Below are 12,802 nucleotides of genomic sequence, written 5' to 3'. Positions count from 1 at the left end.
GTTTATAGTAACTTTGACGTACATTTAAAGTCTTAGGTGGTTTTCTCTTTAGTTTATTTTTGTTTGATTTCGTGTTGGAATCTGTTTAGACGGTGATTACCCTCTGACGCCAGAAATATCGGCGTTTTTGAAACTGTTTTTAGAATATCCGTTTATTTGTTAATCTGTTTTCCCTTGGGGGCTATATGTTGCATTCAAACTAATAGATAATTGAGGAAACGCGCATCGTTGTTGAAATTGTGGCTTTGATAAGTTAATTTGGTGAAACATCTTTCTTCTTGCTTCACTAGTTCTTTCTGCTATATCCGTCTTGGTAGCAACAATAATATTTATGCGTTACTATTTACGTCACTATAAAAAAAAATCAACAGACCTTTTAGATTTGAGAGTTCTTCCCACTATTTAATATTACTGGGCAATCGTGTATCTCCGTCGACTTCTACCTGAATAACCACTGAGCTGTACATTGCCTTTCTTAAAAATGATGTCCATTAATACTTTACTTCGAGGCACAAGACTGGAGTATCATTCAATAAATTAACTTATTGGCTATCTTCACACGCTAAAACTATTTCAAGAATTTTCCTAATCGTAGATTTCCTCAATTACTGTTCCTAATTAGGTAAAACTCGACTCAGCAATGTGGTTCTTGCGTCACGTATCCCATGAACCGTTTAATTCACCACCATAGGTGTGGTATCCTGACATCATAATTGTTTATAATTAAACTCTATGGCAGCTATAAATAATTTAATTAAAACACTTAAAGGAGCTTCATAAAAATTAAAGTAAACATAAATTTATGATTTATTGAATGGGGAATGTAATAAATTGAGTTTTAAGGATTTGAAGGTCAATTTGATTTTATGATTCCTTGTTAGAAGATTATTTGGTTTCGCATCATCTGCAACCAGTATGGTTTCGGAAGAATGGTTTACGGCACCATTGTTTTTTGCGAAGTCTATTAGTCATAGTCCCGTTTTTATTCATATGAACTTAATGGCTTACAGCTGATTCATGTATTGTAGTCCTCTTAAAATATATTTCCTCTCTAGCTCCATGAATAAATAATGCATAATTGTTATCGTAATATTAGCAAACAAGATATCTATGCCCCACTATAACTGTGATGATAGTACTATGCCTGGAATGTGTGCATTCTAGGCATCAAAGCATAGAGTAAGGATAACTGTTGCTTTTCTCTGCAGAAGTCAATATTTACTCGTCTTTCTGATAAACATCTTTCTCATCTCGTAGTTTAGAACTTAGAAAAGTTTTTTTATCGGCACGTGTGTGTTAAAGAAATAGCCACGCGTGTATGATTATACAATAGCATCATGAATATGTATTATTAATTCTTTTTACTAAATAATGCTTGAACTAAGACCTACTAAGCATAGCACACGGCTATGCGTGTCATTTCTCTTAACCTGATCTTATCTTACGTCAACTATATTTAATTTGGGCATGATTTATCCCAATATAATAAGTAATATTTATGTGGCCTTTGGTAGTTGTTCAACAAAAACTTTTTAGCTTATTAGGGTGAAAGTAATTAATCAAAAATTCAGAAACCCACGCAGATTGACTTCACCCTTATTTATTTTTGACACATCGGTAAAGCTAAATATGGAATCTATTTTTAACCCCCGCATCAAAGATTATTTAGTAGCAGGATAATGACAGATTGTCAACTTGTCATATTTTTAGTTACTTTAAATCTATCAAACTTTGAACACCTGGTTTAGGATGCGGCTGGAAGTTACCCTTTTTATATAGCTGTAGGTTTTGAAAAGCATCATAATATCAAATATTAACTGATAATAGTGGTATCTTGTGCCTCGTCGCTATTAAGATGAGAGTTTACCCCAAATTAGAAGAAATGCCAATTAATATATAACAGCAAAATATATTGAACCATTCTGTGTAAAAGGTACATTCAGTATCACTAAACTGAGAACTCTTGAAATCAACGTCATCAATTTCAAACTGTAGAATAATCTAAACTAGCAACAAGCACTTAACATACATCTGCTCTAAAAGCAACAATTCCTAAATCTAAACCTAAACATCAAAAAAGCATTTTCCTTTTGCTTCTCCGTACAAACATTTATAAACATCGTTTAGCGTACGTATTTCAAAAACTCCACACACAACATTTGTAAAGAATAACAATGCAAGTATGGCTAAACGTCGCGTTTCATCCGCGTGGCTTTTGCTTGACCTATTTCATTCTACAATCGCCTATCTGGGTAACGATTTACATCATAAAAGAATTCTCTAACATGTATTTTGAACCCAGCAGTACAGTCAGGAGCAAAAATATGTGTACACTTTTACCATCTTTAGTTTGATTTGGTCAATGATAATATTTCTAAAAATATCAACTCCAATAGTAAGAAAATATAGCGGGTATTTGTTATTATCAATGATCAGCTGTTATCAACTATTATGATAAACGCTAATTGTGTGTTTTTTCTGTCTGTAACGATCGAATTACAATATACTATATAGGAGATTATTGAAGACCTGGAGTCAACCATACTATTTATCCTTTTATAATCATCAAAAAACCAACCTCTTAATGGATTAAATAGAGTACAAAACGAAGCAAGCGAGCAAAGTGCCAGAATCAGTTCAAAAAAAATGTTTCAAAGTAACATTTATACATATTTATACTCGTAACTGTACCTTCTTACACGTTCAAAAGTACCGTTCTCTGGCTACCGTCAATCATTTTTGGGACATTTTTGAAGGATGGACCAGTTTGTTGAACTGAAAATGTCTAAGCTGTCCTGTCACTGTCAGCCTTAAGGATTGACGTGGAAATGCAGTTTGAAATGTGCTGTGCATGTTTTCTAATCTTTGTTAGGATTTTGAGCTAAAACTGTCAGTTTTGAAGTTATGCACGTTGAAGACGGAATTTTGGGACAAAAGTATCACAGTGATTTATGGAGTTTTTGGCTATAGTGTTTGGAGAATGTAACATTGTGACCGTAATATTCTTTTTATTTTTATTATGAGTTTTGTATTAGTTTGAAATAATACAATAGTGAACATAAAAATATAGACGAACATCTGACAACACGACTGACATAGTGACACAGCCTAAACCACTGGACGGATCGAGCTGAAATTTGGCATGCAGGTAGATGTTATGACGTAGCCATCCGTTAAGAAATGATTTTGATCAATTCTACCCCCAAGGGGATAAAATGGCGGATGAAAGTTTGTATGAAAATTCTGTCCTAAGTCACAAACCACGCGGACGTCGCGGGCAAAGGCTATAAATGTATATAACGATTATATAAGAGATCTTTTAGCATTACTATATTATTATTAGCACGTAATCATGACAGTAAATACTTGAACCAATAGCCACTTGCAAACGTGCAAGTTGGTTACTCTTTCGCGCTCGCTCATTAGATTAGTTAAGATTTCGCGTAATTGAGGCTAATCTGTTCTCCGTTCATAGAACAGACGTTAGTCATTACACGTTGCGACTATTGTCACTGTACGCTTTTGGTATTGCATTCTGTTTTAAACTAGCTAGCAAGCGAAAGGACTTTAAACATATTCTTCTTGAACAACTCGTTCTATCCTCGTAAAAGAAGACAGAAGTACATCAAATATTTTAGTCGGAAATCTTAGAAAATACTTTTTGTGGGCTTTAATAAAGTTTATATTAAGATATTTCCCGCTTACCAGACTCTCATGCCGCTATTCGCCATTTCTTTAACTATATCTATATCGCTATGTGAAACATAATTGTATTTAAAATTACTCTAAGCCATGGTAATTGCAAATATACACTAAATAGAAATACATATTTTAGCAGTAAATCAAACCCCCAGTATGTATCTATTAGACTATAAATAACCTATTTCTATTGAAACTGTATGAAACACAAATATTTTTCATATAAGCGGTCTTTACTAAAAAAATGATACTATATTTGATACTTTTACCACAAGAAATTACACAACAGATATAATATAAGTACAAGTTGAAAACACAGGCAAAATGCGGTCATTTAGATACAAATCATATTAAAACGCTTCAACTAAACGAGACATGCGCTAGAACTACAAAACAAACAGATATGGCCTTCAATTATGTGCAAGACACTTCTCACGCGATGTGCAGTGGCTGTCAATCATTTGTACTAGTCTATTACATTCTTAGTACTATGGAGTGGTCGGTTGGATAATGTATGATTGTAGGATAAGATGGGAATTGAAGTGGGTCTGTGAGAGATCGTTGCCAACATTTCGGCAATATGATTCATATTGTTGATCTCAAACGCTCCATTGTAGGTTAGTTAGCAGAGGACACCAACAACTAATGGATTTCAAAAAAATGTGTTTAAATTGCAAGGCAAGAACACTAAGCCAGACCTGGCAATCAAACCCTAGACTGGTGATTACCTGTCAGCTATTCCATCACTTAAACTTCAGTCAGACAGTCGATTATATTTAGAACTAAATCTATATGTATAAGCTTTAGTCTTCTCTCTAGATCCTCCCGTGTATTTTTAAGTACTACCTCATGTTCTTCCTTAAGATTGTGCGACAGGATTTTCAAACATCACAATAGGTTCAGCCATTTCGGAGTAAAAACACAACAGACAAAGTTCTTTTCGCATTTATATTACGTAGGATTATGCTCATTGTTGTTTTCTACATGAGCCCTTAACATTCTTTAGTAATCTTGTATTACAATTGGCGGCATGCGCACGCGTCGTGTCTGCACTTCTATCAATTGTTAGTAATGGCCGGGATTATCTTACACCTCATCTGTCTAGGGAATGTACTTAGTTAGATGGGATAGTCTAGCCTTTATAGTAACTAGAACTATTCTACTTATTGAGACTCTTTATACTTGATAGAATATATTGTATGTTACTGAAGTACCTACAAAACGGCGAAGAACAGCCGCGGTATGGCTTAAAGTTGTAAAAACTATGAAATAGGGACGGGTTCTTATGCCAACCGGGTCAAATATTTGTGTGATGAACACCATGTTTAGAGCCTGATTATAAATTTATCTACATTATTGTGAGAATGTATTTAGAAGCATATTATTAAAAGTAAATTTATCAATTGTCTGGTTACAATTGTACAAGCTCTGCTTAGCTTGGAATCAAATGACCGTGTGTGAGTTGTCTAAAAATATTTATATTATTTAACTTGACTATTACTATCCAAAATCAAACAAAATACGAAACACATGACCCATTTTTCAAAATCCCTTCAAACGATCAGTAAATTCTTCACCATAAAAGTATGGAATGAACAAACGATGGAGCTATCCGCAACAATTAATAACAATAAACTTGTACGCTGTTATGATTAATGTTACACAGTGTGAACGTGGCTTTATTGTTGGAGAGTGTGGATATGGCTTTATTGAAGCCAATATTTTAGGGATAAATGTGTTAAGATTTAAGGATTCTTGTAAAAACTTTATAACAAAGAAATGAGTATGATAACGGAATGATAATTATAAGTCAAATTATATATTAGTATTATTTGCGGCGATTTATCTCTTTTTGATGTATGTAAATTGAAAATAAAATTAGGATAGGCTGTGAAAAACCGGGGCTTTTAGTAAATGCGTTTTTTCGCTCAAAAGAAGACTTCAAACACCTGACTTTTAACATGGTTTAAGTTAAAGTCAATAGATGATTTGTTTTCTACAATAAATCTAATTTATAGACAATGTAGTGCAACCGTAATGTCGTCACGATATTACTATCATTAGATCGAGTCTTATCAACTTTCACCAGGATCAAACTGACTACTTATAACATTGAAGTAAATTTAGGGTTTTAGTTTTGTGTCGATGACCGCGTGATTAATATTAACTATTACAGAACAAAACAGTGACCTAGCATCAAAACCATGAACCTCATTAACTCAACTAGTTAAGTGTACACAAAATTTAATTACAATATTCGTGGAAAACACAATATTTACATGAAAACTTGTACAAGCAAAACCGCGGGTACACGACAGTTTAAAATATAATTCGGACGGAAACCATAACGTTCAATTAGAATAATTGATGTCGGTTTCCCGTTTTAAAATAGTTTATAGTTTAACGTATGGCAACATTTTGTGTATAATGTACAACTATTTATGTTATATTATACTAAATTACGTAATAGTTTTGAAATGTACTATGATCCAATAACTAACTGGGTACTTGACTAACAGTCTACTCTTTATGAAATATCAAAAACATTTTATAGTATAGAAATACGGTTTAGTGACGTCACAGTTTCGTATATTTGTTGGTATCAAACTCACTTAGTAATGATTACAGATAGAAACATGTTTTGTCTGTAATAATTACAATTTAAAAATCATATACAAAAAAAAATTTAGCCACAAAAAAATACGTAGCATTTTTAATGAACCTTTAACGAGTACAAGTTTATCAGTTTTTCGTTAACCCAATGATGATGATGATGAAATTATGTACGAAAATGTTTAATGTTGTCAACTCATGTATATCAGAATAAATACCATATTTATTCTCTTATAACTAACCCTGGAATATTGACCTCATTGTAAATTGGTTCAGAATTTGAATCTGAAACTAGGAAAGTCCTTTGAGCTATCAAAGGTACTTATATCCGTGTTTCAGTTTGTTTGAAACATTTAGGGTTTTAAACCTAGCTAGGACCCTAACGTTCTACACAGTTATGTATATCGTATATATTGTTATATAAATACGAACAAACATAGTTAATATTTCGTTTAACAGAATTGTAGCAGCTATCAATAACATTAGGTCGGGAAAAAGTCTTTTCGCGTTATAGTATGTCTGAACTTGCAATAAAATCTTTTCTCTACACAAAAAAGCTCGATATTTGGGTACCTCACGAGCTCACTGAAAGAAACCTAATGAATTGTGTACTCATTTGTGATTCCTGAAGCCAAAGAGATTTTATTACAATTCCTATAAACTATAATGATATTTAATTTAAATTTATAATAGTTTTTCCCGGACCTAATATAATTAGTCTAAATAACTGTTTTACTCCTGTCACGCTAACAAGTGACTCACATTCAGACTCATTATTCTCTGTATATACTTTATTCTCCTAATTCATGCGCACTACTTTAAACTAAAACTTCTGGCTATTTGACGCCCTTTAAACCAATTCATGACCAATTGAACAAAGTTGAGAAGCCCCAAGGAATCAGACAAAAAGAAATCCATAAATATCCACAATACAAAAATTTATTTCTTACAAAACTTTTCAAAATCTTTATTCCCTTGATGTTAAAAATTCAAAACTCCAACACCATTACGAGAAGCAAAAGTAAAAAGATTAAACGTTTGACGTCAAATCTTCAAGCATTTTAATTTGTTCCATTAGCGATTGTTGAATTGTTGAGAAAAATCATCTCGTCGTATTTAGATTTGTCTTAAATTGTGACAAATCCTTGTTTTTTAACGAAATGCTGTTGTTTAAGCCACGTTTTAGTTAAACAGTAAGAAGGCTTTGTGTTAAAGTACTTAGGAACGTTCCATTAGTGAGTTATTTGCCTTATCTTGAGTATTTTCAGGGTTGTGTTTGAGAGGTACTGTGAAATGCTTTAGCGCTGGCTTATCTGTTAACCCTTTTCGAGGAAGAATTCTTAAGTCTTGTTGAGATGGAGTAGGTATGTATTTTGAGATGTTAAAACCTAGGTTACTTAAACAGCTTTGCTGTGCAGCTGTACTTAGCAGCTTATGAATGCACAGTTCATAGGATAATATACTACATTTTTAATGTTGAATAACCCAAAATAAGTCTAGGTAGTCTCCTAGTAGCTACCTTTATCATTACGGCACAGACGTCTTCAAAGTAAAGACCCAAAATATGAAGTGTTACTCGCCTAAAATCGCTTAGACTATTTTTTGAACAGTTAAACATATATGATATGATACATACGGCAACATTATAACAGTGATAAACAAAATCTAGAAAAAGTCATGTTCAAGTTGTCATGGGAATATACTCATGACAAGCATTTTCTAGGAAATTTTGAAAGTTTTAAGTTTTGTTACTTTATAGTCCTCAATATTCCAAGCTGAGAAGCTTTCTTTAGCCATGAGTCACAACAAATTCTTATTAGAAATTCTCCTCCACAGTATAATGTCTATAGGGTTCGTAGAATCTATTGATTACTGGCCGCAACATCAAAGCTAATTAAATTATGTATAGATGCGAATCAATCGCTTATGCACATATTAAGGAACTTCCTTGGTTAGAAGGGTGAAGGATTTATTAACATTGAAGCGACAAAGGTACCGCTGGCGCCAAACAATGACTCAGTGAAATTATTAATGAGTGAATCTAGCACTATTTTTATTTAGTCGTCATCATCATTTAGGTTATGAAAGATAATCTAAATTGAACCTATTTGTGTGTAGAATTTGTTCGCTGTAGCTATTACAAATAACATTTCTAACGATATCCTTTTGACTTCCTTTCCACCTACATTTAATTTGTGTGAGGCGCTGATGTTTTTGAAACAACATTATCGGCCCGATGAGACTTCATGAGTGAGATTCGTTAAAGGTAGTTGTACCACCATCAACAATATTTTTCAATGTGAACGGTTTTAGAAGGAAAAGGATACTTTTTAGAACTGAACATAGAGCGATTTTCTTCGCGTTGACCCTTTCATGGGCAGAATGTAAATGCAAAAGTTCGTGAGTATGTATGGATGTTTGTTACTTTTTCACGCAAATACTACTGAACTAATTACGATGAAAATTGGCATCTAGATAGCTGAAGAATTAAAATAGGCTACTTTTTGTACGGGAGTTCCGAAGGACCGGGATTTACACGGGAAGAGTTTCCAAGCGAAAGAAGTCGCGGGCGGCCTCTAGTCTATTATAATTGTATCACACAAAACAGCAATTAACGGCATTACATATTTCAGTTTGACATCTTAACCAGACAACGACTATAATCTCTGGCTGATTCAACCATCTCCCATATCGTATTACGTACATATAAATCATGCACCACAACGTTTAAAAGAACACCAATAAATCAACATAACAGACATAAAACAATCCCATTGAATGAATGAATCACTACACAACAATTTCGCGTGTAGTATTTGCGAGTGACGGGTCACACGAACGACATAGGGGGCTCACCTGTTAAATTGTAACATCCTGTATGTAGTTGCCGCTAATAGAAGTAAGAGGATAGATACATTATATTGGATTAATTTTTGTATAGTTTTTCGTGATGGAAAGAATATTGAAGCAAATAATAAGAATATAAGGAGGTTAGATGCTTAAAGGAAAGTTATTTTGGTTTGGTAAATAAGTCCATTAAGAAGGATAACTCATAATTTACAAGTAACCTCATAATAAACTATATTAAATCGGTCCTTAAAGTACAGAAAATCATAATTATTGAAGAATGAAAAACAATTAATTTCATTCAGATTTCTATATTCATCAGCGTAAACACAATCTAAAAAAGTCTCTTTTTCTTATAACAGTTCAGAAAAGTCCAGTACGAAGCTGGAACCCATCATAAGAAAGAACAAAATAGTAAAAAGAAATCGTCAAAAAAATGGACTCAGAGAGCCGATATCTCTAAAAATATGGATAACCATCAATATGTGCATAAATTAATACATCCAACTCAAAAAGATACTAAAACATAAAACACGAATGCATTTTCGCAATTCCTCGAAATGCAGATGAGATGTAAATTGATAGAATAAAAAGATGTCACAAATAGAACAGCTGCGCTAATTCTGAGAATATATTAATAGATAATAGACGTGGCGACTGAGAGACTGAAGGAAATAGGGACATTTCTGTATTTCAATGTAAATTATATATAACTACCAGTTTCTGTCCACGACTGCGTCCGCGTAAAAAGATTTTTCAGCTAAAATGTATCCTATGTCTTACGTACATACATAACATCTCGTTTTTTCCCAAAGGGATAGGCAGAGACCAAAGAACGCCATTTAGTTTGGTCCATATTTAATCTGTAGAGGTATAACAATTTCATTAAAAATCGTCCATTAGTCTTTTCGTTAGAGAGTAACAAACATCACACATACTTACTAACTTTCGCGTTTTTTATGTGATTAGGCATGTTTATTTCACGAACAGAATCTTTGAACAGTTTAAAGCTAAGTTCTGATATTAAAGACCCAGCAATGGGTAGCCTTATATTCGGTAGTAAACGAGTGAACCGGAGGGAATTGGCTAGAATGATGACAAAAGAAAAATCGTAAGACTACATTCCCACATTTTCAATATTACAATCTGAATTCAACAAGAATAACTATAAAATACATAAAACTTACATGAAGAAAACTCAAGTAAAAAGTAATAAATTTCATTAGTAGTTATACAAGTAGTACTGTGACGAAATTCAAGAGTTTCACAGCTTTATTCCCATGACGACCGTGAACGTCGTGTACCAAACGTCTGGAATACTTGAAAGTAATATTAAAGAATTGTTAAACTACTTTTATTCTTATGAGATATTTAATTTACTGGCTTAATGTAATTTCATGCAAGCTCATATATTTTTTGAGATTTGTTTTTTTTTCCTGTTTCCAAATTCGTTTATGAGAAATATAAGTTTCTTACGTCGTTTTACCTGCTCTCGCTGCTTTTAGCAGACAAACCTTTCTGACTGTTTTTTTATTTATATCAGTTTTAAATTATTTACCATTAATAGATACTCATTATACAAGGGTAGTGGTGGCTCAGTTAGTCTTTGTTGCCTCATAGTAAGGTAGTAAGGAGTTGTCACTGAATAAGACGTCGTGAATTTAATTCCCACTTGAAACAAATACTCTTCTTGTTAATTTTTGTATGTTATTAGTAAAGGACAACATTTTTTTTCTTAATTCGTGTTTCTTCTACGGGATAATTATATCCCGAATTCCTGAATATCAATTTATTATATTGTGAAAGGTTATGAGAAGTTGTGTAGACTTTTGTCAAGAGTATTTTACAAACTTTAAAATAACTTACTATGTTTTAATATCTTCTCCGACTTCATCTTGAAAATGCAAGGTCATGAACTGAAGCTTATTTATCAGAACTTCTATTGTTCGACGGATGCTGGTGACGGCCCGTATTCTCATGTATTTGTTTCACTCGATTTATTGTGAGAAAATTGTTGACTCGTACTTTTGTTATAGTAAATCACAAAACTAAGTATTTATATACAACATTATACTGATAATTTGTATATGTACAATTTATGAAGTTAAGTTCGTTAGAGTTAGGCTGTGTAAATTCAGAAGCTCTACATGATATTTTTTTCCCAGGGCGAACCTTATGTAATCGTCTTGGGAAAATTTTACATGAAATATTTTGGTGGGATTACGATTTTTTAATTTATATACTGATGTCAAAATGTACTATGTTCACAATTTCTAATTATAAATATTTATAATATTACTAAACAACCACTTTTATAGTTTATACAAATATTATCAATAAGTAAGTAATCCTATAAACAAAACTGTTCTTGAACTACATCAACAAGAAACAACAATAATTAAAACATTATCTTTACAAACGTAGTAAATAACCGTGTAAAATGTCACGCATTTCAATTTGTACATAATATTCTATAATTTCCATACTTATTCATACAAGCAATAGTTGTTTAACATTCCTACAACACTGATTTGCTTTTCAATAGACACTGTAACCTTTGAAAATACAGAATGTAAATATTTTTTATATTTAGTAAACATCATTTAAAAATGAAGTTTCAATCACTTGAGTAAATAATTACATAAACGAAGTTAGTTTATTCATAATTTTCTTTTAAGTAAAAATATTATTTCTATAAAGAAATTAAACGTTCTTTTCAACTGAAAAACAGGAAAATGTGAGTATCAATATTCAATATTACAGAGCTTCGGGATTGTGAATAAATAAATTTTAATTAAATATGCGAAAAATGTTTCTTAAAACTGTGTTTATAACTGATTTTGAAATCAGTCAGACTTTCTTAGAGCATAGATTTTTACCTGAAAATATCAGTACTGAATAATAACTGAAAAACAAAAATTACCTCAACAAAACACATCCAAAAACACACACACAAATCACAATTCAAAATTCGAAAACCATTTCAAATAACGAATCCCGAAAACTCGATTCATTACGAACGAAATCCGATTCATATTTCGAACAAATTCGTTTGTTTCTTTTTCAATATGGCGGGACGCGCGCGCGCCTTCGCTGCGAAAGATACACTAAATTATGATGGCGCGTGAGTTGAGTTTACTCTATAAATAAATTGCTCTAGCGATTTCCAGCTGTGACCAAAAGCTATTATCGTTTAGGGATTATTAGTATTTAATCCTTTGAATGGCTGAAAATATTAATGACTGGTAGTTTTACATGAACAATGTTTTACTTAATGGTTTATCGGATTACTTTTGCAAATACACTTTGGTTTATTTTTTTTTATGTTTAGCTAGTGTGCGCACAAATTGACGTTAAACAAAATAAACACATTTTTGTTTGGTATTCGATTGATATAAAAAAATGACAAATTGTAATGCATTTTCGAAAATTTCATTGTTATTTTGCAACTGTTGCAATGCAGTTGCAGCTATGATTTCGCTTTGTTTCGATTTTGAAAAGTAACAGACAGACAGGCTTCACTTCCAAAATTAAATTTAATAAAATTTTCAACTATGTGGAATTTATCGAAAATATTTCACTCAATATTTAATCGAAAACCAACTTTGCAACTTATACTATCCATATTTCAATAAAAATACCT

General features: G+C 32.2%; 1 protein-coding gene across 2 annotated transcripts in view; it reads right to left on the bottom strand.

Moving 5' to 3' along the window:
* Positions 1–12,248, bottom strand: part of LOC142980889 (protein turtle homolog A-like) — a 112,636-nt gene extending 100,388 nt beyond the window's left edge. For both annotated transcript variants that reach the window (XM_076126474.1, XM_076126475.1), the window contains exon 1: positions 12,083–12,248. The gene's annotated coding sequence lies outside the window, so the exon portion shown is untranslated. The remainder of the gene's footprint in view (positions 1–12,082) is intronic.
* Between the last annotated feature and the right edge of the window lie 554 nt (positions 12,249–12,802).

The sequence above is a fragment of the Anticarsia gemmatalis genome, chromosome 19, assembly GCF_050436995.1.
Source record: "Anticarsia gemmatalis isolate Benzon Research Colony breed Stoneville strain chromosome 19, ilAntGemm2 primary, whole genome shotgun sequence".
Taxonomy (NCBI): Eukaryota; Metazoa; Arthropoda; class Insecta; order Lepidoptera; family Erebidae; genus Anticarsia; species Anticarsia gemmatalis.
This window is presented reverse-complemented; position numbering and strand designations above follow the sequence as displayed.